At 44.1% G+C, this 27,665-nt stretch overlaps 1 long non-coding RNA gene across 1 annotated transcript; it reads left to right on the forward strand.

Moving 5' to 3' along the window:
- Nucleotides 1-1,746: 1,746 nt before the first annotated feature.
- On the forward strand, nucleotides 1,747-26,841 carry LOC125940218 (uncharacterized). Its single transcript, XR_007463444.1, has 3 exons — nucleotides 1,747-1,830; nucleotides 2,165-2,224; nucleotides 26,643-26,841. It is a non-coding gene; the product is annotated as an uncharacterized LOC125940218 (long non-coding RNA).
- Nucleotides 26,842-27,665: the final 824 nt, after the last annotated feature.

Below are 27,665 nucleotides of genomic sequence, written 5' to 3' on the forward strand. Positions count from 1 at the left end.
ATACCATCCCAGGAGGGATGAAGAAAAAAGGTGGGGGGATTGAAGCGTACCGAAAGAGAAGTCTGAGAACATCGGAGGGAGCGAAAAGATATAAGACAAGGACAAAGAAGTAAGAAATGCCAACATCACGGTTGTTTCATCTGTTTGATATGTGCGGGCTAATCAAATATTTTCTCTACTAATACTTATATAAAACGAGCATTTCATTCTGTACTGGTTCGGTTCAATTAAATGGGCTTGCCTAGGCAAAGAAATGGACTAGACAAAGGAAGCAACTCAGAATATGCATAACTGGTGTATGCTTTCTCAGAACAGTTTGTTGTCGATTCAATGGATTTATAATTCCTGCTTGCGATATGGTGGTAAATAAAATGTGTTTGAATAATATGCACGACAGTGATATGGTATCAATTAGTTGTCTGCTTGTGTTCTTTAGCACCTCGGAACAGTTTACAACAGTTTTAATACTGCACCCATATAGTTCCCATTAAATTCATTGTAGTCAATTTTATGAGAGGATCTGCCTTGCCATTTTTCCGGAAGCAGAGTCCATTGAACTTACACCACATTTATAACTTGTCATGCATATAAAAATAAATTAGCATTGAGAAAGATACTTACCCGTTTCCTGTTTTTGACAATGTGGTTCTTAAGCAGGTATCGCTTTAAAATTCAAATCACCATGACGTACCTTGCTCACCAAACAGCAAAAAAATATCCCGTGCACAGTGAATCCATTACCAACTGCGTATTCTCCACGTGCGTCTCTTCCGGACTAAGGGGAGATATAAAGAACACCCGTTGTGGTGCCTTAATCAGTCTTTTCAGCTGTTGCGCGTTCGAAGATTTAGCCCGATCCCTGCATTTCGTCTTTTCAGGTATAGTTTTCAAATCTCTCTGAGCAATTCACAAATTTTCTGGTGCATTCAATAGATAATTTACTACAAAGCATGTTTTTTCTATAATAAGTGTTTTATCTTCTGATATGTATGTTCCCCACAATGTTTTTGTTGCACGCACACAAAATGTTGGTATTGCTTCAAAACAATATTGAATATTTCAAAGAAAATGTTCTCAATTTGAAAAACAAGTATTGATTTCCTGATTATGATAGTTGGGAACAGTTCAATAATGAATGAGCTTGATGCGAAGTGTACGAAATAATCCTTGTCAGAAGTGTACGCATGAGATACGGCTGTTCCGTAAGCCACAAACCTATTACTTCTTGATTAAGCTGAATTGCCGCCCGATCATTTATATTTCCGGAATATATATCGTTCAAAACAACATTAAACAACACTGGCACACACCCTGATTAGTTCTTTACCGTCTAGCTTCCCATATAAAAGTAATTAGATTGCACAAATACCTTAAGCAATAGAGACTTTCCTTCGGAAGTTGCTGAACGCCAGTGTCGAACCACCATTCTTCGTCTTTTAACGATCGCACAGTATATTGCTACCTTTCGGCACGAGGTCGTTCCATTTCTCAAAGGCACGCTCCCGTAATTGGAATGCCCCTTATAAGCTACAGCGATGATGTAATTAGAAGTAGTGGCGGTGTAAAAAGACACACAGATTCCTAAAGTGGCAGCGCATGTTCGCATGGAAACTGAAGACGGAACTGGATCCTAAGTATTTTAACCCTTATAGAATTTTTAGACGCACATGACGTTCATTGCGTAGGGAATTTCTCTTTTTCATCACGGTACGCTTTGTTCTGTAAGGAACATAATATGAACATGTCTCTTCGTCCTCGCAGGAAACAAAGTCAGACTCATTAAGAATATGAAGTTTACCTCTGCCATTTTCATGATGGCGGTACTGGCAGGTAAGTGGTTTGCGTCAAGAGGCAATGCATTCCATATCTTTATAGCAATGCTGTTTTAATTATAAATTCAATACACCCTCTACAAAATGGGAGAGTGGGCACACACTACTGCCGCCTAGCACCACGTTCTGATAAAAATTCTAGCTACAAAAATTGCAATGAATGCGACTCTCTAAAGTACACACACACGATTGGAAATTGTCACTCCTCCTACGAAAGAATCGATTCCACAGGTTCGCAAAATATTCTTTAGCAATGGGTAAAATTATTGCTTCACAAAGAAACTTTGATATACCCTCGGTAATTTTTATGTTGTGCGTCTATCTGTGTGCAGTGTTCCTCGCCATGATGACTGCCGCGGAGGAGGGAACCGAGAACACGGGTGGTGGAGGCAGTAAGTGCAAACGTTACGCATGTTTGGGTGTTGTAATGAATGCTTTTCAAATCAATTCTTGCGCAGCGGACAGCTGTTGTTTCATGAAATGCTAAGTGTCATGGTGTCTATAACATACTCTAGAAAAGTCCCTGTCTTATCCGCCCCTATTACATTTTATATTACCCTTTTTGCCACGATTTGCACGTTGTGTCCGAGACTCAATGTCGGTTTTCAAGCCCTGGCATGATGAGCTATTGCAGAATGAAATACATGTGCGTCTTTCACATAACGTATAGCAGCAGAATGCATAAAATAACAGATACAGATGCTATCCACCCAATTCCTATGGTATTGGCACTCAGTGAAATGATACTTGCTGAAACATTTTTCTCGGAACAATGTATGATGTTTGCGGTAACGAGCCGTCACCATGTTATCGCGGACAATTGAAAATGTGTGATAGTGATGCTATTTTTTGCCTAAGTATAATCAAATCGATATGGACGGCAAATATTCCTCTACTAACATGAAGGACAGTTGTGCGAAAAATACCCTAAACATCGTTACATTTTTGTTTTTGTGTTACAAACTTGCACAGTAGTATTTATTATTTCTAGTATGCAAATAATATGGAATTTCGATAATGTGAAGATATTTTCAAGCAGACTTGTGGCTCTTCCTGGCCTTAGTCAAGAAGAGCCTTGTGGCTCTTCCTGATTGTGAGAACGTATGCAGTCTGCGCGAACATATATGCATTTTGGCTTATCTAAAAGAGCCATGGTAAATCAGTTTTAGAGAAACGCTGATTAGCTGCACCCTTCAAGCTGTTTTATTGCTATAGCAATTATATGGACACTCAAAAGCAGATTTCTGCCGTCGGCGTCGCCGTCGCCGTGAGGTTCCGTATGACGTCAATGGAGATGAAATCGTCGCGGCGCCGAACACTGTATGTGCCGTGAAAGGGCGCGAGGGACGCGCGCTTTCACGGGGAGTGAACCCACGGCGGAGAACAAACGCGCGTTGTGCGCTGTTCTGCGCGTTAAGGGCTGCAGAAGTAGGCGTCTCTTTCCTCCTTTACAATCACCATATGTGTAGAGCAAACGCGCCTTCTTCCGACGCGCGAAACGCCTGGGGGAGGGGGGGGGGGAAGGGAGGCGACGTTTAGCTGCGGCACCAAGTGCCTATTTATATCAGAGGCTCCGGCAACAGTCACCAACGCCGCACGCATTTTGTGCGAACGCGGGCAAAAAGCTGACGGCGTCGACAACAGTTCTGCGCGTTGCTGGTGCTGCTGCATGTCCAAATTTATACAGCTGATAAAACTACTATCCTCACTCCGTATAGCTCTCTACAAATTTGCTATCGCAATTGATGCTTCGCCTTTCAGGTGAAACTGCGACAACTTTTTTTTTTAAATCAGGGTGCATTGTCTGTAATATGTTTGATAGCGTCCCAATATGACAAAATATACCCACCGCGTTTTAAATCAATCACATTGTCTATGCATCCTGGATTAAATTAGGAAATGCTGAGCCTGCGATCAGAACACCCGCTGACACCGCGAAGCGTCGCGCCAGGTGCCACGTCACGCAGAATGGACTTCAGATTAAACAGAGCCAACTGAAAACATTCTACAATTGTTTCTTTTCAAGTCATTCTCTTGCATCGCATGATGGTTTTTGATATGTCTCCCAAAGCTCGTAAGGCTGTGACCTTATTTCGACCTATTAAACCAATTAGTTGTGACAGAGGCACAGAATTATACCCCAACCTTCACATCGAACGTTATCATGGATGTTCATAATCTGCGCTTTTTAACACGAAAGTGTTCTATGCCGGGGTCCACCAAGACTTCACTGACGTATTTCCGTCACGGAAATACGTCATACGGAAATACGGAATGACGTTCTTACAATGTACACGAACATAATACAAAGAAAGAAACTAGAAGAAAAAGTTCCACAAACATGCAAAATTTGGAAATCGAACCCACGACCTCTCGGTCCGCGACGATAGATCGCCGAGCGTTTAACCCATTGCGCCACAAACGCATTTGCAGAGAGCTACACAGACGCGCCTTATATATCTAACACTCCTCCGTGTACCCGCGCTCTTGCTCGGGGCGGTGCCGCCGCCTACGAGCAGAAAAGAGAAGTACTGCATTATGACACTAACGCGCACCGACAGTGAACGCTTCGGTGGTCTCAGCACTACGACGCCTCGATGCCAGCATTCGAAGGGACGCTGGCATCAAGAAGCACTACCAACGCCACCTAGGTGGCGTTCACCGTACTCAGCACAGCGGAGCGTGGCCTCCGAAATTAGCTCTGAAAATGTTTCTGAAGTTGATCGCGGAGGCTGCAATTACGACGCGCTGTACGCGCTGATTTGACTCGGTGACGATTCAGTTACGTGCTTTGTCTTGCGCGTTGTATTAGTGTGTCAGTTACGTGCTTCGTCTTTCGCGTTGTGCTAGCGTGTGCAGCGTAGTGCAGCTTCCATATGCACGACGGTTGCTCATGGTCATCGACGTTGGTAGTCGTGATGGAGGAGACGTGCCACCAGGCGTCAGCGTGGGTGCATCAACGCCTAAGGGCGCTTTAGCCACAAAACACCAATAGACATTATATATCAATGTGCAATAAACATTACACTACTTCTGTGAAGACACGTTTCACTTTCGTGTTCTATACCGATTCCTATATAAGAGGGATCAACCACATTTTTTTTGAGCCTTTAGAGCATACTCAGGGGGGTTGCTTTGTATCCCGCACTGTCAGGAAGTAGCGGTGTCTATGCGTGTTTTCTGGAGGCCGGAACAAACAGTATTATCGTGTGCAGGACGAGTTTGTGCGATTCACTAAGCATTTGTAAGTACAAATGTGGTATCTCGGCCTCAAGAACCTGTTACTGTTATGGTTAATAAGCACATAGCTAGGGTACTTTCTTACGTACCGAGGTTGCTCTTTCATAAGTTAGATATATTTTTGTGTCTATTAGCAATCTCTATGCACACATATTGAATAACATTTGGTTTTCACGAATAAGTTATTTGAGTGTGTTAGTTCATGATGCCTCCAAATTGCATTCCCGCTTTTTTTTTTCAGATCATGGCAGCGGATGCCCAGACGCCGATGAATGCACCAAAAGCTGCAAGAAAATGGGTTTCAGCGCAGGCATATGCCTCGAACCTCTGCTGGAGGTTTGCCTGTGCCTCTAATTTTCATTGAAGTCCATTATTGGCTGGCAATAAACCTCGGGTAGACGAGTGATCAATATATGTGTCATATTTACTACCTCACAATCAAACTTTTGTTCTCTCATTCTAATTATGCTCATAGACTGTAAGCATCTCTGCTTCCCCGCAAGGAACGATGCTGTAGTGCAACTGCTGAAGAATTATCAGACGCTTCTTTTACACGGTCTCAAACGTTTCGCTGAATATGATCCCATGCATCACACGTGGATATGAGACAGCACTAATAAATGTTACATTTAAAATCACAAATTACAATTTTTAGCATGCACGTCTGTTAATCGCTCCGATAGTGAACTCCAGATTTTAAGCTGAACGATACCAGAGCATACTGTATGAATATATTCTGTATGCTTCTCTCTGTTGCTTAATAGCGTCTATATAAAATATCGGATAAACTACAGCAGAGGAAGTCAACGTGAACCAAACTGTCGAACTATTGCGGACGATAACTTGCGGAGTCGGCATCTGTCGGATGCGCCTCGCTTGCGTTGTATGTGGGATAACGCGGTGCGCTACTCATAGGTTTGGCTGTCGGCGCTCAATAAATACAGCACGCGAGAGCCCTCCTGGCCATTTCCGTAAGTTCTTTCCAAACGAGGAATTGTCTTACGTTCAAAATAATATTCTTTGGCAAATCGAAAGCAGAGAATAGTTTACAGACGCGATCTCCTTACTTAATACCTACTGTGAAACCTCACTGCGCTTGGCCGCCGCGATGGATCTAGCGAACCGGCTAAATGCGTGAAATGTAGGCAACCGTTGAGAGTAACCTATGTGCAATATGTTCTTACACTGGGCTGTCTGTATAACCAAATTGAGCATAACAGAACGAAGCCTCAGTCCAGCGATCACACCGGTTCGCAGCGATCGACTGCGCATCTGCAATTAGGGCCGTGCACAATGTTTCGCTTTTGCTGCGAGCGCGTTTTCCCACCCTGGCGGAGGCTTCTGATGTGCCATCGCGATCATTTATTCTTTTTTTTTATGATAAGTTTTTGGGCGTTTCAACGTCGTTATTTCACAAGCTGCGTCGCACCGTATGTTTACCGGTCTCCTCAGCCAGCAATCTCCCGCTGCTTCTTTTTACTGCGTAAGCTGTTGTGGACTCATTCCAATAGCCGTTCTCGTTCACGATGGTGTACGCCTCCACCGCCGCCTCCGCGGCCGGTGGCTTGTGTCAGCTATCGCCGGAAATGCGAAAAATTTACCCGGTTCCCGCCGGTATCGATCCTGCGGCCACTGCACGGGAGAAATATACTCTGCCACTGAGCCACGCAAGCGCTTGGTATCAGGAAGCGGGAAAATTTCCTATAAATGCGCCATAGGCAAGCGCGCAGGCGCAGAAGACCAGATACGATTAAGACGAGGCGCGCAATCAACGCGATCCGAGCCTTCGCCAGTATGGAGGCGCCATTCAGTTAAGGCGCCTGCACACGCAGTGTGCTTGACATGCATGTCGCATATAGCAGTTGCATGGTGCATGTAACTGGACATAGTTAATTCAAGCAGGCTAGGTGACTATTTGTCACCAGTCCGTTTTGAAGATTCCAATAAAGGTTCATCATCATCATCAACAACAACAATGCACCGTGCCACAGGTCAAGGGATGTGAAATGTGCGCCACGTATTCTGGATACCTCTTCGGTACACGTTATGGCGTCTCCTCGCAAGGTACGAACCGTTGCTGAAGCAGCGAATCATAGAGCTATGTGCACGGCTACAACCAGGCATCATCGGGCTCAGCAAACTGCTCTGCAGAGAGCAATATAGGTCCCAGCTCGCTGTCGACGCCGGGCGGCAAGTCTCTTCGCCTCGTCAAAACGAGGCCGAGAAACTTTGCCGCGAAGACCCTGTTGAGCGTGCACGGTGCCTAAATTGGAGCTACCCTTGAACCACTCCACCAGCTTACGCTGCGTGCGCCGAGCAGGCCTGTGACTTTTCTTAGTCCAGTACATTCATTGCTTGGTGCTAATACAAACATGAGCAAATATCATGCCTTTTTTATTGTGCTACTTTCCCTTTCTTTTCCAATCCAGTGAACTTGCCAGTACGTAGCATGAACAAATTCATAGAACAAATCTTCATGACATTAGCTTGGCAGTGCGTTGGGCGAGCTTCTCAGTGCTCGCTTTCTGCTATTTGCCGAACATCGCAGCCGCGTAGCCATAGAAGAAATCTTCCCAGCGGAAGTACTTGCTACGCACCCGAGATGTAGCCGATGGCTGCTTGCCGGTTCTAAGTTGCGCGATCGAAGCTTCACACAGCTTCTTGTCCTGCTGGTACATGTGAAAGCTGACACAGGGATCCGCTGCGTACGCGTCCGGCACTGCGGCAACGAGCAGTAGAACCATGTTGGACGCCTACAAATGCGGCCACAACCTGTTATAGTGCTTTTAGGTGTGACAATTGTCAAGCAGACACCCGAAGCGGGAAAACCTCTGCATTTAATCAGAACCGCAGCGCAGGTGGGACATTAAACTTTCGCTTCCAGCTCGCTTTGGCGATTTCGAAGCAGTTGACGTCGCCGCTCTGTAAACGTGATCACTCATACCACGTCAAGCTGAAGGTTGCGCCAGCCTTTCCAGTGGTGGAGCTCGCCCCCAATAACCATAAGTGAACCAACCTTTGCAACAACTGAAATATACCCATAACATGCAGCGTAATATTCGAACTGTATCGCAAAGTGGGAAGCCGTGTAAAAATCTCAATTTTAACCACAAAATTCTGCAGATCCGTCGAGGTGTGGGAATCAATGTTATGCGAGATATTTAGCAGAAATATGGCGAAACTAGGGCACTATAACGTAAAATGATTCCAAACTTTTTCGATTCCGAACTCCTGGTGTCAAGTTTACGTAACCACCGACGCAAGCATCGGGCGGTAACCCGCAGCGCTGTCTGAACCATCCAATCAAACACAGTTCTCGTTTACAGGAGGTCACCTTTGTTCGTTTTCAAAAGCAATAACATTGTCTACACTCAGCGGTTTTTCTTATCTAATTGGCTGACAAAAGGAGAGGAGCACGCTCTAGTGGAGAAGGTTTCGTTGGGGCCGAGCCAGCACAGTGAAAATAGATAACCGCATAAAGAGGGTGGTGCATAAAGAGGTGGTGCCGGCTTCTCCGATTGGTCCGCTTCGTCTAACTTAGCTCGCGGTGGCTGGTCGAAAATCGCGGCGGCGTACAACGGAAGTACAAGAATGCCGCTAAAACGGATCCTCAGCAAGAAAGAGTTGGCAGAGCTATGTCGTATTCGTGCCGAAAAGGATCGATGACGTTTTACTGCCACGGAAAAAGGTTTATCATGCGCAAATAAATACATGATCACCGGCAGGTGCGAGTAAGAGGGCCTGAGCGATCGGCGGCAGTCATATTCTATTCATTTCGGAACGGGGCAGTCTGTGGCTATTCAGACAAAATTTCCGTTTTCTTCGGCATATTAATGCAATTTTTTTCGCGTACAGGTCACTTTGTCTTATACTTAATAGCGTATGAAAAGGGACGAGGCACGGATGGACGACGCGGACATAGTTCTTTGTCCGCGTCGTTAATCCGTGCCTCGTTACTTTTCATGCGCTATTAAGTATAAGACATGGAATACGAACTCGCCCAATCATACGCTCTTTCAGGTCACTTTGAGGTGGTGAGTTTTCGAGGTTTCGTGAGATCGCGTGACAGACAGGCGAAGTAGGCGTAACCAGAAAACATTGAACCAATACCAGAGGGCTAATGGTGAAAAGGCGTCGAATCAGGAATGATTATTTTCTTTTGTTCCTTTTACCTTGCATAATCCGTGTGTACACGTTATATCAGATGGGCAGCTGTCGCGGTTTTCGCGACGTCACGTGACCGACAGACGAGGTTGGGAGTGGCCCGAAAATGTTTTGCCTAATCGTGGAGGCTGATTGCAGAAATATCAATCAAAACAGTTTGGAATCATTTTACGGTATAGCGTTCGTAGAGTGTACTATATGGGAGGAGTGATTCCAACTCGTTCTGCACGCTAAGGCTTTTCTTAGTGAAAAGTTGGTGACGCCACCGTCGCCTTCTCCTGAATTAGCGGCCCCGCGCTCCGGCCGGACGCTTGTCCCATCGGAGATCACGCCGCAGCTGTATATAGTTTTCATACTCGGTGGCGGCAACACTGATATTATTCGTCATCAATCTGTAGTAAATAAAATAGAAAGAGAGCGACGGAAAGAACACAAACGGCGCAACAACGGCGGTGCGACGAGCAGACGCCAGTCACTAAGCCAGTGAGCTCGCTTTAGCCAATGGGCGCGGCCGAAACAGCCGGTGCCAGCCTTTATTGGCCGCAGCTTCAGCTAAGGTGAAGGCAGCGCCGCCGCAATTTTAACTCTTTTTGCATCACCCCCGGCGCTTGCCAAGGCGTCCGCTGTACCCACTTCACCTTTCTAGTACAATCTACCAATAGACCATTGCATGGACTTGTCAAAACGATAAGAGGTGTAAAAGCGTGTTCGGGAAAATAAAGTTGTGTTTGTGAGTCGCGATCGAGCGTACGTGCTTGTCATGACAAATGCACGTCGACGACATAGTTGTACACTATTGTATGGTTAGAACGGCGGGATTTCTATACACCGACCTTTTCACGCGAGCCTATGACATGGCGATTATTGGTTTCTACATAGAGGGCGGACGAGCGTGAGCGAGATATACATGTATGGCGACGTCACCAGCTGCTACGCTTTATCAAGTCGTACATCTATAGCTATGGCTATAGATGTAGTTTGCATCTAGAGGCAGTTTGCATCACAAAGTGCTTGTCTGAAAAAATAGTGTATGCCAGCTGCTCCGTGCTCATGAGTGTGTGCTGCGTTTATATTGATAAATGCTTTATTTTTGAAATATAAAGATTGATGTGCCATTTGGCGCGACCCACTTGCCTGTTAGTACTGCAAGAGCAAGGTGGCTGACAAGAACTTCATGTCAGCAATGAGTCCGACTTTGTTGCCCACGTAGACGAATGGAAATGCTCACAGTGTGTTCATTACAAAGCACATTGTAAAGAGTAATGTTCTCCGCTGAACCTGCACTGTCACCTTACAAAATTAGGTGCGCTGTTCTCCGAGGCTGCTTCAAGTTGGTGTTATCGCGGTTGCTTTTGTGCGGCATTCCGTATACAGGTCACTTGACATAACGCATGCAGCTGCCCCGTGTGGAACTATAGCGTTTCGCTGTGGGATGGTTACAAAGGGAGAATGGTAGTTTGACAAGGAATTTCTGTACCATGCGGCTGTGAAACATAAGTGCCTAATTAAGCAATTCGTGTTGTGTGAAGTACCTCCATATGTGAAATAAGGCCGCAGATAAGGGCTTTCTCGCATAGTGTACACTCATATAAGGTGGCTCTGAACGATATTTCAGTATGTTGTCATTCGCGCAGCAGTCCTGCTGCATTTAGCAGCAATATATTTCTTGGTAGATTTATTTCGTACCATTCCTTTGAAGCTAGGTGAGCTACACAACTCGTTTATCATATCAGAAGTGCAACACATTTTTAACAAATAAAAACTCTCTCATTAAAATATTCAAACTAATTGTGTTCACGTACGCCTAGATTTGGCGCTCATTAAATTAAAAACTTGAGGGCAACACACCTATGTGAAGCTAAAACACTATTATAGGTAATACGAATGGTAAACTAATACTAAAGTAACGCATTATGCAGTGGATGCGAGAGAAAACATGTTGACTGCTCCGGAGATATAAGAACACGTACCCTATTTTACGGAATTCCTGAATAAGGCCAAGTCTGCGATCGCAAAACAGCTACAAGACTGATAAATACACAACAATGGTCCTTCTTTATATCTCTTCAGGCCGGAAGAAGAGGCGCACGTGGAGCAAATGGTCGACGCAGTTGGCAATTTTGAACCCACTGGTTCAAAAGGGTAAAAGCGTACCCCGGCCTGGCGTTCGGCTTCCTTCAGGGGTGATACGCTTGGGAAAGGAGCCTGCGCCCTGAATTCCCGTCGAAACCAACGTGAGCACGTGAGCGTGCCCGGGATAACGCTTATGCAGTGGGGTGACCAAGGTATCTTAGTTTGATTTAAAATTTAAAGCAATGCGTACTTGCACAAAAACATGCTCGTGAACAGGAAACCGGATAAATTCTTTTTTTTTCCTAACGGCAAGCAAATTTTATATACAGGACATATTTGAAATGCGCTCATGTTTTATGTAGCATTCGTGCGGAAAAATTACTTGGCATATCCTCTCGTGTGATTAGGCCTAGGGAGAATTCTATGAAATATGCTGGGATACGGTGATGAAAATGTCTTGAGAAGTTGTGCTGCGATGCCAGAGAACTTCAACACAGAACTCACTCAAGCCATATGCCAACAAAAATGGGTGTCGTACTCTAAGAAAACAAAACATGAATAGCTCAAGTACTGTGGTAATCGAAGTTAGGAGAAGCATTTGGCAGGGAGGTGGCAACGGCGTAATTTGCGCTGCGGTGTGCCTCGACCACCTCCTTCTGATTCACTCGATGAGTTCGAGCATGTGCTTATTGTGGAGTACGGACATGCTCAGAGTCAAAACCAACGTGGGCTCTCCTAGCTGCTAGATCATTGCGAACACGTTCCTCTTCACCGGCGCCCAGTACTACCCTTGTAATACGCCATCCTCGAGACGCTAAAGTAAACCTGTCAGGAACTTCAAATCCTGGTTAAAACACTTTGCGTCGAACCTTAGCTCATTAGAGCACTTTTGTGAACATTAAAGGCAGGACGTCGTCGATCGGAGTTGCTGTTACGATCTGGACATGCTGGAGTTCCGCATCGCGTTGCCCTACTCAGACTTTATGTTCAGCAGAAAACAGCAGGCTTCGATTACTGTCTGAATGGCCTAGCAAAGACTATAAGGGCCATGAAATTCCGGTGAGAGTGTGAGTAGGAACAAGGAGGCGGCGCATTGCTGCCCTGCGATAAAAAATCAACGCTCGTGTGAGATTTGCGCTTGAATCGCTGTTTGTTTAGAGGAAACCACCACCCGGTGTTTCGCAGCCGAGATGCACGGATTTTCTTACTCGCACCACCAGACTCGAGCGCAGCTAGTTCGCGAGAATCAGAGGCGAGAGTCGGAAAATGAATCTCGAATGCCGTCAATGCCGCGACCACAACGGCACCGCGAACCCGAGCATATGCCGAGATGATGATGTAGTAAACTTTAACCTACCAGGCAGTGTTCCCGAGCGTTTGAGCTTTGGATCACTTTAGGTGGGAGGGTCCATCATTCCAGAAATGCTCTGGTGGCGATAGTATCCTGGGCTCTGGAGACAAGACGTCGTTGGTCGTCCAGGGCCCAGAGGCACCGTTTTTTTTTTTTTTTGGAGGGGAAAGCAATGTTACGTAGCAAGCTAGCTAGCTATAGGGACGGACGGACAGAGGGACAGACAGATAGATAGATAGATAGATAGATAGATAGATAGATAGATATATAGATAGATACGCTCAACTTGGCTGCAGTTGCCAAAAGTGCTTTACATTAGAATATTTCGTTTACCACTACAACACATGCACATATTAAATCACCATTGAAGCACAACGCATTACTTTGAGAACGAGTACATCACTTGTGCGTGTACTCACTCCGCTCATGGTAACGCGACAAGGCGGTAACAGTAAACACACACACACACACACACACATATATATATATATATATATATATATATATATATATATATATATATACTTGTAAGTATGTAAGAAACCTTTATGCTCAATTGACTTGCAAATTAGGGTACGCAAGATGGCCCCGAAAATACCCGGCACCACGTTTGCTTTTTTGCATGTTTCCTTTATATGATGGCGCTACGCAATGTCGTGCAGATTGTCAATGGACCTCTTGAATTATCCGTCCTTGACAGTCACGCTCTGGCTGGGACTGCCTTCCCGCGTTCCATTTTGTTCGTGCCACTTCGTCAGCTCCGTCCAACTCTCCGAGAAATGTCAGAGCCCCGTTTGTTTTTCATGGACCAGAAGTCCCGGAGCGCGCGCAGACTCTTGGAGCTGCCAGAAGATTTTTGCACGGACAGCTAGCCGACAACTCTGAGCTAGCAGACGACCAACCATGCGCATGAGCAGGTGGAGACTGCTGAGCGCTGACATTGAGGTCCACATGGAGAAAGTCACGTCAGTCGACGGGCAAGAGACCCACGATCCTCTATCTTACGACGGCAGTGTGGCCATCACGGAAGACAGCCTTCCTGTTTCAAGTGCAGAGTGCTTAAGGGGCCTGGGATGTCGTCCTTCGTCGGTGGATAGAGATTAGATTATGGGGTTTTACGTGCCAAAACCACGATCTGATTTTGAGGCACGCCATAGCGGGGGACTACGGAAATTTCGACCACCTGGGGTTCCTTAACGTGCACCTAAATCTAAGTACACGGGTGTTTTCGCATTTCACCCCCATAGAAATGCGGCCGCCCTGGCAGGGATTTGATCCCGCGACCTCTTGCTTAGCAGCCCAACACCATAGCCACTAAGCAACCACGGCGGCTTCCTTCGTCGGTGGGTGCCACGCACAATACAAGGTCTACGTAACCATAAAATTCCCATAAAAAGGATAAAAATAAACTACATCGGTATAAATTAGTATAAAACAAAGAAAACATGAATTAACGCATTCATTAACCCAAATCAATGAAAACTCTATCGAAAACGCCAACTAATAACGAAACTACTCAAGAGAGGGCGCCACAGCCTCACAAGTGGAAAGACTGCTCTAGGCCGCGCTGAAAGAGCCGTTCCCGCGCTCCGGGACGCTCTTTCCCGCCATAGACGCCGAGCAGCAAGCACGCTTGAAACGACAGCGGGCGCTCGCCTGTGACAGACAGCGCCGACGCCGGGCTGATAAGTGGTGCGAGCCCGAGAAGCTGAAATTGCTCTCCAGCGCAGGCAAACTAATCCCAACATTGTGAAAAGAATATCTGAACACCAGATAAACACAGCATAAACAAGATAAGCCCAAGGAAACATCACTGCTCCGCACTTCACCAGCTTTCAAGTTGAGTGCAACTGCATTACCGCCAAGTTTACCATTGCATTAGCGCCGAGTTTTATAGCGTTACATCGCCGGCGCAGGCTAGTGTATACATGGTTTGCTTGAAAAAGCAACGGAAGCAAATGCATTTCGTCGGACACATTCAAAATTAGTACGTCAAAAGCGGTGCTGTCCTGAGAATTCATTTCAAGTGGACATGCCTTGCGAAATCACTAGCTACAATTCGTAGATTAAAATGTATAACCTAATGAAATAATGAAGTTAGTTTTTGTATAGGAAGGAAAGTAAATTTTGTGAAAGGCGTTCGTTACCTATAAATTTCTGCATTACCGAGATGCAATATGTCTTTTGAGCGGAATCCGCGCAAGCGTAATTTTTACTACGAAGAGTGTGCACTTTAAAGCTGACGCTGAACTGCTCGACGAAACAACTGAGGACCTCTCGCCTCGAAGCAAATTGCTGCGCCGGTAAAAGAGTACAAAAACTTCAAAGTTATTTTGCAACCTGACTGAAATCGGCTTCGGTGCATTGCTAACCGTTATGTGCATCACCAACGATGAGATTCCGAGTCTCCCCGTAACATCTGTTCAAATCGAGCTGTGAAGCGTGCTTTAAAACGGCTTTTTATTAACCAGTCGAGCAGCAATGACGGCGGGTAACATGATCATGCGTGGGTTTCTGCGATTTTATTATCACCTTTTGATAGGTATAAACAGACCGAATGAAAGGGGACATCGTGGTGCGTGTTCTTTTAAAACAGTTACAACGTGGTCATGAAAAATTTCATTCCATTGCTTTTCCTTCAGTTACGTATTTTTTAACATTTTTTAGGTAAAGAACCATTTACAACTGCTTTGCGCAGCAACGATGATGTACAACCAACTCGCAAGTGATATAACACAGCTGGTTGTACACCTTCGCGACCTTTGCTTCTCGCCAAGCGGCGAGAAAAAAGAAACGCGCAGTAAATATCTCTCGTCGATTAGGTTAGTACAGCGTGTTATTTTACAAGTGAACCTGCTGGATCGAGTTCTCAAGAAGCACATCGGGAAAAGGCGAACAGACCATCAAGTGCACCTACCGCAGTTATACAAGTACAACAGCAGAAAACGTTCGGCTTTCACTAAAACATCAAAATTTGTGATACATTATAGCTCTTATTTTACGATTAGGCATAATCAGACTAAAGTGAGACACGAAAAATCAACTGCTCGTAATCTCTTTATGATATGTAAAACTGTAAACACTGCTCACAATCTGTAAAACTTGAGACACTTTTTTACGTTGTCACCTGACACTGCAGATAGCGACTACACAGGATGCATTTACACAGCACGTCTTCAGTGTCTCTGCCTCGAGAGCGACGGTTGAAAGGCGAATTATTTTTCATGTTCTTATAATGGCATTCTCCAAATGCACACACTGTAGAAATTTAATATCTTAGCAACTCTAATAAGTGGTTTAAGATAATGCAGCCCTTAGTTTTCAAGATCAGGTAATCCATTTTTCTGTGTATATGTTTCAATGAAGTGGGACGACAGTACCGCGTTGTCCGTTCAAGATTAGCTTCGAAATTCATGTCGTTCAGCCGTTCAATAAGAATGTAAGGGCTGTAAACTCAAATTTTGAAGGTGGCACTGCTGGTGAAAGATGTTGCCCCGGTTACCGGAGTTGCGCTGCTGATGGCGCAATCGAAATTCATCGAGCTAAGGAGCTTCATCGGCGCGCTTGGCAAATCGATCAGCATCGTCGGTGCTGGTCACCCATGCGTCAGTTAAAAGCATAGTCTATTAAAATGTTGTCTCACGCCAGAGAAGCAAGCCGAAAAGACGAGAACCCTGTGGTTACTGAACGGCAGTATTTTATGCAAGTATCAAAAAGCGTACCAGCGTGCATCAGCTCATTTGATCATTCTCAATCTACATTGAAATCACGTCAGCAGCGGTGTAGTGACTTTCTGTAGAACATTTGGTTTGAGATGGTAAGCTGTCGTAAGGCCGCAAATACAGTATCTGAGTGTCATGGCTTCTCCTACAACCTCGACAGCAAGGGCAGTAGCTCTCTCGTTAATAAGCATGACAGATGCACCGTGGCGGTCTAAAAAATCCCGTAGGAATAAGCAAGACAAGTTGCTAGCAGTACCTCTTTGAAGTCGACTTATATTTCAGTAGCGGTTGAAATTGTCCATCGCTGCTATACGATATACTTTTTGCAGCCGAAGATGTCGAACCAAGGATGACTATGTCAACCTGCTAATACCGTATCCCACCCGTATGGGTTTTCTAAGCAGCTCATTGCTACAATAACGCGAATGATAGTTTTACTCGTGCCACTCTCCTCAGCTACATCACAGCATCTGTTCTGGTTTATGTGTGTGTAGTTGCCAGGAAATGCAAGCATAGATAAGAGCGGTATTACCATGCTACGTTAAATATTTGAAATATTGTTCACTAAGCAGGATGGCAAGGGAGATTTCTATGTCACTGTGATAGTCTGAGATCAAGAAAGACCATTTTAAGAGCGTCGCTGCTCTGAAAGGAAAATTCTTATTTCATAATTATTTAAAATGTTACTATCTACTTTCGGCCTAACAAGTTAATCATCCTGCAATGCCATATGCCACTTTACAAGATACCTCATGTTTTACAGGTTATCATTAATTATTATCTTACTTTAGCCCTTTACTATGTCTCAATGAAAAAATGTATATCTAATACTTCGGCAATTTTCAAAATTCAGAAAAAGGGATTCATTGAAGATTACTGAAAGAGAAAACTGAGAACATTGGAGGGAGCAAGATGACAGAAGAGGAAAATAAATAAGTTAGAAAGGGTGATATGTCATTTGTTTGGTCTATTTGATATGTGCGGGGCTATTGGAATATTTTGGTGCAGCCCACCAGTGGGCGAAGATGTGGGTGACTTTGTTCGTGAAGATGTACAACGACCGAGTGCTATTCAAAGGCTACCAAGTCCAGGATGATTCTTCGGTCGACCTCCCTGTGGACCCAACAATGGGTGAGCTCCTAGATCTTGTTCTGGATCGAGCTTCTATGTCACCCGAAGACCTTGTTAAACGAGGTTTCGCGAAGGTGAACACCCCAGTGGCCCTCTTTAACCACTGGTACTCGAAAGACCATTCGGTCGGGCAGCGTCATATGACGAGATATCAAACATTTTGCGAGCCATAGCGATGCAACAACAACAAATTACGCAACAGAATGCCATGGCCTAAACTCTGTTGTCTGCTTTACGCAACAACAGAAACCACGCAGTTGAAATTTTACGGCTTCAAACTTTTGACGGGTCTGCTGACAACCCTGAAGGATGGATCACTTTTTATGAGGCCGCAGCGAAATACAACGGCTGGCTATCTGACCAAGACGGGGCCACAATCATGCGACAACTTCTCCGTGGTGTAGCGAGAGATTGGCATGAGTTGCGGTTCTTAGAGCATGTTTGCGAACCATGGTGCATGTGGAAAAAGAACTTCCTGTCTACATTCTAAACAAAATAACGTACAGCGATGGGACCAAGCGCTGTTTACCCGTTTTCGGTCTGGTTCCCCGCTTGACTACTTTTTTGAAAAGCAGCAGCCATTAAGATCAGTCTTTGCGCTTGTAATTCGCGGTCTCCCAAGAGATTTGCAGCGGCATGCGCAAATAAAAGGGCCGGAAACACTCGAAACTCTACTAGAGCTACTACAAGTATTCCATCACTACTGGTCTGAGAGGAGCTGCAAGACACAGCCAGATCTTCATGAACAGCCAGATTTTCTGTCCAGCAACTCGGATGCAAGGTCTCCACACCTTAGAGATAGTGAAAATGTTAGACTTCATGCGACCGACTAAGGTCCCGCTGACGCCTTGCAGTCACCAGCTCTGTTAAAGCAGAAACAAATGGCACGAAAGAAACAAATGGCACGAAAGTTTGTTCAAACGAAACGAAACAAGACCATCTTACTTAGCATTTCAAGTTTACTTCACATACAACTTGAAGTGAATGGACAGAACTTGCGAGCTCTCGTCGACAGTGGAGCTTCAAAATCAATACTCAAGAGAAGCATAGCAAATGCAGAAGATATATTCACAGGCATATCAGTCCTTGTACGGGGTTATGACGGTCGTCAAAAGGAGCGGATGAGCTAAAGGCTAAAATATCAGTCGCAGTTCGCTGAAGTTATTGCCTTGGTGATAGGAGGTGTCAAATACGACTTCTTTCTCTCTCGCCCGGACATGAAATCGTTGAGGCTAAACATTAATTGGGGCGATACTGTGTCTGTAGGTCCCGACGAAGATAATTCCAAACCTTTTGACTGATGCAAACTGAATTCGCAGGCCGATAAAAGGAGAGACTATTCAGAAACTCTACCCGGAATTGCTCTGCTTGGTCGGCTAACCTCCTTGTACCACCAAGTTTGAAGTGACCTTAAAATTACACGACATTACTATAGTCCGGCAAAAGGCCATACAATCTATCGAGAGAAAAGAAGATATGACTAAAAGAGGTGCTTCGAAAGCTGTTAGATGCTGGTATCATTCGTCCATCTGTATCGCTGTTTGCATTGCCAATCACCATTGCCCCCCCCCCAAAAAAGAAGGTTGTGCACTGACTACAGATTGAACAACCAGACGCATCTGATCTCATCTCCAATGCCTCGATTAGACACCATCATTGACGAAACAGGCGGCTGTAACTGGTTTTTCAGGATATATTTGTGCAGAGGCTTCTGGCAAACGCTATTTCAAGAGGAAACCGAGCAATATATCGCCTTTGTAACTCCATATGACATTTATGAATATAATCGTCCTTGATTAAACCGGAAAATGTGATCCACTTGGTTTCAAATGATGGTGAATAAAGTTTTGAACCCTTTTATCGGTTGCTTCTGCAATGTATATGCAGACGACGTCATTGTATACTCTAAGAGTAAGTATAAACATGAAGAATACCTTGGGCATGTTCTCACTGCCTTGTCCGAAGCCACGCTAAAGTGACTTTTTGGGACGAGTATTGGATGGAACCACTAAGAATACCAAAGATGACTCCGTGGTGCGCATCGCTAAGGTGGTGAAGCCATGTGACGTCCATTCACTACGGGTGTTTTGGGGACTAGCCGGCCATTTCAGAGCGTTTACTCGAGACTATGCTATGAAGACATCGTGCTTAACAAGGTTGGCGCGAAGAGATGTACCTTTTCAATGGGCAGAAGAATACGATTATGCGTAAGAGCTGGTACTGATAGTTTCTTCTGGCCGTATGCTTAGCCTTCTGGACTTTTCGCTTCCATTTGAACTAAATACAGATGCGTCGCATTCTGGAACGGCAGCGGTTGTTTATCAACCAGACTCTACCCTAGCAACCAATCAGAAAGTTCGCGTGGTGGGCTACTAAAGTTACACTTTCACCAAGATGGAAATAAATTACACAACTGAGAAAGAAGCTCTCGCGGTCCTAAAGGCCATTGACTACTTCGGCTTCTACATAGAAGGAAAAAAAATCAAGGTTTACACTGATAATGAAGCACTGACACACCTTTTGAAGTTGGCGGACTTAAAGGAATAATCGCACGCTGGGTGAACACGCTTCAGTAGTTTGATTTTGCAATTAGTTGTCTCCCGGGAGCTTCCATGAAAGACGTTGATAGTATGTCGAGGTTAGCAGTCATGCATGTTGCATTTCACCAAGAAGCGATGAACACCGCAAAACTTTGGCAAGGAACTGAAACACCGCCAACCAACAGTGACGGTGAAAGTTACAGTGCCTGCCACACTTGTGTCAAAAATCTTGGATCTCTATCATATTAGCCCTCATTCAGGCGGACATGATGAGTTTTGGAGAACCTACATGAAGCTCACGAAGCGATTTACATGGCCTCACAAGAAACGAGACGCGAAGACCTATGTACAATCATGTTACAAAACTCAACTGATTAAGGTGAAATTCAAACATAGAACTCCACAAATGACATTGCCGAAACATTGAGGGACAACATTTTAACTTGTCCACCTAGACTCCCCTGAACTCCGTAAGAAGTCGGAAGTTGTGAAGAAAAGGCCAGCGTTTGTTGTGTGCGTGGTTGAGTGGACAAGCGAAGCCAGGAAGAGAGGATGTCAACAGCGTGATCTCATTGTTCCACCGCAAAATGTTTGACAAGGTGAGTTTTGGTATCGGATAATGGTCCAGCTTTTCGAATCTATAAACTGCAGGAATGGGCAGAACAACGTGGAGTTACACTGAGATTCACTGCCTCGTACCGTCCAGCAGAAGATCGATTGGCGCAAAGAACTATTCGGGACCTGAAGCAATACATCACCATGTGCCCGAGTTTCCGAGGGGGAAGGAAGTGCTGCCTTAAAGCAGCGGTATCTCACCATAACGAATCGCACACAACTGGTCTGGGATGTACACCACTCCGTGTTGTTACTGGATAACCAACTTATCTTTCCGCTGATGCATCCTTCGGAGTCGACAAAATGGTGTACCTTACAGAAATAAGAAGGGCAGAAGACAGCCAAGAAACATAGCTGGAAAGAATGAAAAGAAACCTCGAGATGAAGCAAAACACCAAGTTACAGCCGTGGAGGTAGGAGGCAAGGCTCTCGTGAGAAGGGACTATCAAACACTGGCTCTGTCTACAAAGGACCGTATCCTGTCGTGAAAAGCGCAAGTCAGCAAGACACCTTAAGACTGTCAAGTATATCGGCATGAACGAAAATGAGGAATTGGCTTCCACAGCAAATTAGTTTAAGTACCATCCCAGGAGGGATGAAGAAAAAAGGTGGGGGGATTGAAGCGTACCGAAAGACAAGAAGTCTGAGAACATCGGAGGGAGCGGAAAGATATGAGAAGGATAAAGAAGTAAGAAATGCCAACATGACGGTTGTTTTATCTGTTTGATATGTTGAAGTTGAAGTTGAATTTATTTTCATCAGTAGTACGAAAAATATAACAGGTGAAGTATAATTGCACAATCGGAGGTCCCGAAGTAAAAACTGTCGGGGGGACCTCCTAAACAGGAAACAAATGCGGGTTAATAGAATTGTGGCAACAGTAGCAGGCTACATCATACAAAGGTTGTGTTTGTCAGCGAAAACAAAAAGAAAACAAACAAAAAAAACAGGATAAAAAAAGAAGAAACAGAGCTTTGAGTACAAAAATGTGGTTGTAGTGTGTAGAACATGCAACACAGAAAAGTCCTCATCGGGAAGAAAAAACAAAAACAAAACAGCGTTATAATACGAAACTGGGTGGTGGTAGCATGGGGAACAAGCAATGCTGTAATGTAATTGATAGGGACAAAAAACAATTGAAAATATAAAAAGAAAATTAGGAACAGTGCAATACAAATATAATTAATAACGTTTACATCGCACAATAAAAATACTAGGAGTTCTGTATTGAGTTAATATAATATGCCTTAGTTTCATGCTTGAAGGCTTCAAATGCACATGATTTGATATCGGACGGAATCGAATTTCACAATGATATACCTGAAAACATGACAGTAAATTTCCCATAGTTAGTTCGAATTTTAGGAAGGAGAAAATTGCGACGTGCGGAAAACCTTGTGTTATTAATATTAGTGAGGTCAGTACGGGTAAAAATTTCAATACCTAACTCCGTATTTATGAGGCGGAACATTATTAGCAACAGTTTATGATTGAGTAGCATGCGCAAGGGGAGAAGATTTAGGGAATGCGGGCTAATTAAATATTTTCTGTACTAATACTTATATAAAACGAGCATTTCATTCTGTACTGGTTCTGTTCAATTAAATGGACTTGCCTAGGCAAAGAAATGGTAGACAAAGGAAGCGATTCAGAATATGCATAACTGGTGTATGCTCTCTCAGAACAGTTTGTTGTCCATTCAATGGATTTATAATTCCTGCTTGCGATATGGCGGTAAATAAAATGTGTTTGAATAATATGCACGACAGTGATATGGTATCAATGAGTTGTCTGCTTGTGTTCTTTAGCACCTCGGAACAGTTTACAACAGTTTTAATCACTGCACCCATATATAGTTCATATTAAATTCATTGTAGTCAATTTTATGAGAGGATCTGCCTTGCCATTTTTCCGGAAGCAGAGTACAATAACCTTATACCACATTTATAACTTGTCATGCATATAAAAATAAATTAGCATTGAGAAAGATACGTTATCGTTTCCTGTTTTTGACAATGTGGTTCTTAAGCAGGTATCGCTTTAAAATTCAAATCACCATGACGTACCTAGTTCACCAAACTGCAAAAAAAAAAAATATCCCGTCCACAGTGAATCCACTACCAACTACGTATTCTCCACGTGCGTCTCTTCCGGCCTAAGGGGAGGTATAAAGCACACCCGTTGTCGTGCCTTAATCAGTCTTTTCAGCTGTTGCGCATTCGAAGATTTAGCCTGATCCCCGCGTTTCGTCTTTTCAGGTATATTTTTCAATTCTCTCTGAGCAATTCACAAATGTTCTGGTGCATTCAATAGATAATTTACTACAAAGCATATGTTCTTTCTATTATTAGTGTTTTATCTGCTGATATGTATGTTCCCCGCAAAGTTTTTACTGCATGCGCACAAACTGTTGATACTGCTTAAAAACAATATTGAATATTTCAAAGAAAATGTTCTCAATTTGAAAAACAAGTATTGATTACCTGTTTATGATAGTTGGGAACAGTTCAATAATGAATGAGCTTGATGCGAAGTGTACGAAATAATCCTTGTCAGAAGTATACGCTTGAGATATGGCTCTTCCATAAGCCACAAATCTATTACTTCTTAATTAAACTGAATTGCCGCACGATCATTTATAGTTCCTGAATATATATCGTTCCAAACAACATTAAACAACACTGGCACACACCCTGATTAGTTCTTTACCGTCTAGCTTCCCATATAAAAGTAATTAGATTGCACAAATACCTTAAGCAATAGAGACTTTCCTTCGCAAGTTGCTGAACGCCAGTGCCGAACCAGCATTCTTTGTCTTTTAACGATCGCACAGTATATTGCTGTCTTTCCGCACGAGGTCGTTCCATTCGTCAAAGGAAACGCTCCCGTAATTGGAATGCCCCTTATAAGCTACAGCGATGATGTAATTAGAAGTAGTGGCTCTGTAAAAAGACACACAGGTTCCTAAAGTGGCAGCGCATGTTCGCATGGAAACTGAAGACGGAACTGGATCCTAAGTATTTTAACCCTTATAGAATTTTTAAACGCACATAACGTTCATTGCGTAGGGAATTTCTCTTTTTCATCACGGTACGCTTTGTTGTGTAAGGAACATAACATGAACATGTCCCTTCGTCCTCGCAGGAAACAAAGTCAGGCTCATTAAGATTATGAAGTTCAGCTCTGCCATATTCCTGATTGCGGTGCTGGCAGGTAAGTGGTTTGCGCCAAGAGGCAGTGCATTCTATATATTTATAGCGACGCTGTTTTTATTATAAACGTAATTCGCAAACTTGAAAATGGGAGAGTGTACACACACTACTGCCGCATAGCAGCACGTTCTGATAAAAATTCTAGCTACAAAAATTGCAATGAATGCGAATCTCTAATATACAGACACACGATTGGAAATTCTCACGCCTCCTACGAAAGAATCGATTCCACAGGTTGGCGAAATATTCTTGAGCAATGGGTAAAATTATTGCTTCACAAAGAAACTTTGATATACGCTCGGTAATTTTTACGTTGTGCGTCTACCTGTGTGCAGTGTTCCTGGCCATGATGACTGCCGCGGAGGAGGGAGCCGAGAACACGGGTGGTGGAGGCAGTAAGTGCAAACGTTACGCATGTTTGTGTGTTGTAACGAATGCTTTTCAAATCCACTCTTTTGCAGCGGACAGCTGTTGTTTCATGAAATGCTAAGTGTCATAGTGTCTATAACATACTCTCGAAAAGTCCCTGTCTTAGCCGCCCCTATTACATTTTATGTTACCCTTATTGCAACGATTTGCACGTTGTATCCGAGACTCAATGTTGATTTTGAAGCCCTCGCATGATGAGCTATTGCAGAATGAAATACATGTGCGTCTTTGACATAACGTATAGCAGCAGAATGCATAACATAACAGATACAGATGCTATCCACCTAATTCCTATGGTATTGATACTTTGTGAAACGATACTTGCTGAAACATTTTTCCATGAATAATGTATGATGTTTGGGCGGTAACGATCCGTCACCACGTTATTGCGGACAATTGAAACTGTCTGATAGTGATGCTATTTTTGTAGCGTTAGCTACACTGGCCTAGCCAAGCCCGTTTCGCGCCGCACATCAAGAGCCGTGCTGCGCATGCGCAAGGGTCAGTGATGTCACATGGCATGCGCGCCGGAGCCACCGGACCCGGCACCTCTCGCGCACTCCGCCGCCGCCGCGCGCGGATCACCGGCGCCGGTCTGCGCATTCCAGAGGAGTGACGTCGTAGCCGTGGTAGACGCACTGGCGCCGGCGCGCGCTCGCTGTGCAGTCGCCGTCTCACACTGCGCTGGAGCCGCTGCGCTTCAGACTGGCGTTTGCCAGTGTGGTATAGCCATGGAGAAGGAGAGCGCAAATGCTGCTCAACAGCGCAGAAGAACGGAGAAGCTTGACTCATAAGAATAATCTTATCTTAAGAATAATCTTAAGAATAAGCTAAAAATAATCAGCTGAACCTTTGCTAACGCTACGTATATCCTGGCATAGCCGAGCTAAGCCACTGCAACTTTTCTTCTTCTCTCTCTCATTTTTTGCCTAAGTATAATCAAATCAATATGGACGGCAAATATTACTCTACTAACATGAAGGACAGTTGTGCGAAAAATGCCCTAAACATTGTTACATTTTTGTTTTTGTGTTACTACCTTGCACAGTAGTATTTATTATTTTTAGTATGCAAATAATATGGAATTTCTATAATGTGAAGATATTTTCAAGCGGACTTGTGGCTCTTCCTGATTGTGAGAACGTATGCAGTCTGCGCGAACATATATGCATTTTGGCTTATCTAAAAGCGATATGTTAAATCAGTTTTAGTGAAACGCTGATTAGCTGCACCCATCAAGCTGTTTTTTACACATTTACGTCATTGGGTTAATAGAAGTATAATTTTTTCCTCATTTAATTTAACGTACTTGAACAATACAGAGAACAAAAGTCTAAACTTAATTTGATACCTGGAACATTGGTATAAATCAATACTTTCACGATTATGTTTTTTTAATCAGGGTGCATTGTCTATAATATGTTTATTAGCGTCCCAATATGACAAGATATACCCACCGCGTTTTAAATCAACCACATTGCCATGCATCCTGGATTAAATTAGGAAATGCTGAGCCTGGATCAGAACACCCGCAGACACCGCGAAGCGTCGCGCCAGGTGCCACGTCATGTAGAATGGACTCCAGATTGAACAGAGCCAACTGAAAACATTCTACCATTGTTTCTTTTCAAGTGATTCTCTTGCTTCGCATGATGGTTTTTGATATATGTCTCACAAAGCTCGTAAGGCTGTCACCTTATTTCGACCTATTAAACCAATTAGTTGTGAGAGAGGCACAAAATTATACCCCAACCTTCACATCGAACGTTATCATGGATGTTCATAATAACAATTCGTCGTTCTGATAAGTGCGCTATGTGGAGCCTTTAGAGCTTACTCAGGGAGGTTGCTTTGTATCCCGCACTGTCAGCAAGTGGCGGTGTCTGTGCGTGTTTTCTGGAGGCTGGAACAAACAGTATTATCGTGTGCAGGACGAGGTTGTGCGATTCACTAAGCATTTCTAAGTACAAATCTGGTTTCTCGGCCTCAAGAGCCTGTTACTGTTATGGTTAATAAGCACATAGCTAGGGTACTTTCTTACGTACCGAGGTTGCTGTTTCATAAGTTAGACATATTTTTGTGTCTATTAGCAATCTCTATGCACAGATTTTGAATAACATTTGGTTTTCACGAATAAGTTATTTGAGTGTGTTAGTTCATGGTGCCTGGTATAATTTTTTAACTGCGCTAACACACACTGACAAGGACGAGGCAGACAAGACGTGCGCAGTTAGCGTAGTTAAAAAATTATACCATGCATGTCAACCAACTAGCCCGACTTGGGGCTCTACTTCATGGTGCCTCCAAATCGCATTTTCGCTTTTTTTTTTCAGATCATGGCAGCGGATGCCCAGACGCCGATGAATGCACCAAAAGCTGCAAAAAAATGGGTTTCAGCGCAGGCATATGCCTCGAACCTCTGCTGGAGATCTGCCTGTGCCTCTAATTTTCATTTAAGTCCATTATTGGCTGGCAATAAACCTCGGGTACACGAGTGATCAATATATGTGTCATATTTACTGCCTCACAATCAAACTTTGGTTCTCTCATTCTAATTATGCTCATAGACTGTAAGCTTCTCTACATCGCCGCAAGGAACGATGCTGTAGTGCAACTGCTGAATAATTATCAGACGCTTATTTTACACGGTCTCAAACGTTTCGCTGAATATGATCCCATGCATTACACGTGGATATGAGACAGCACTAATAAATGTTACATTGAAAATCACAAATTACAATTTTTAGCATGCACGTGTGTTAATCGCTCCGATAGTGAAGTCCAGATTTTAAGCTGAACGATACCAGAGCATACTGTATGAATATATTCTGTATGCTTCTCTCTGTTGCTTAATAGCGTCTATATAAAATATCGGATAAACTACAGCAGAGGAAGTCAACGTGAACCAAACTGTCGAACTATTGCGGACGATAACTTGCGGAGTCGGCATCTGTCGGATGCGCCTCGCTTGCGTAGTATGTGGGATAATGCGGTGCGCTCCTCATAGGTTTGGCGGTCGGCGCTCAATAAATACAGCACGCGAGAGCCCTCCTGGCCATTTCCGTAAGTTCTTTCCAAACGAGGAATTGTCTTACGTTCAAAATAATAATGTTTGGCAAAGCGAAAGCACAGAATAGTTTACAGACGCGATCTCCTTACTTAATACGTACTGTGAAACCTCACTGCGCTTGGCCGCCGCGATGGATCTAGCGAACCGGCTAAATGCGTGAAATGTAGGCAACCGTTGAGAGTAACCTATGTGCAATATGTTCTTACACTGGGCTGTCTGTATAACCAAATTGAGCATAACAGAATGAAGCCTCAATCCAGCGATCACACGGGTTCGCAGCGACCGA

Source organism: Dermacentor silvarum, chromosome 9, assembly GCF_013339745.2.
Source record: "Dermacentor silvarum isolate Dsil-2018 chromosome 9, BIME_Dsil_1.4, whole genome shotgun sequence".
Lineage (NCBI taxonomy): Eukaryota > Metazoa > Arthropoda > Arachnida > Ixodida > Ixodidae > Dermacentor > Dermacentor silvarum.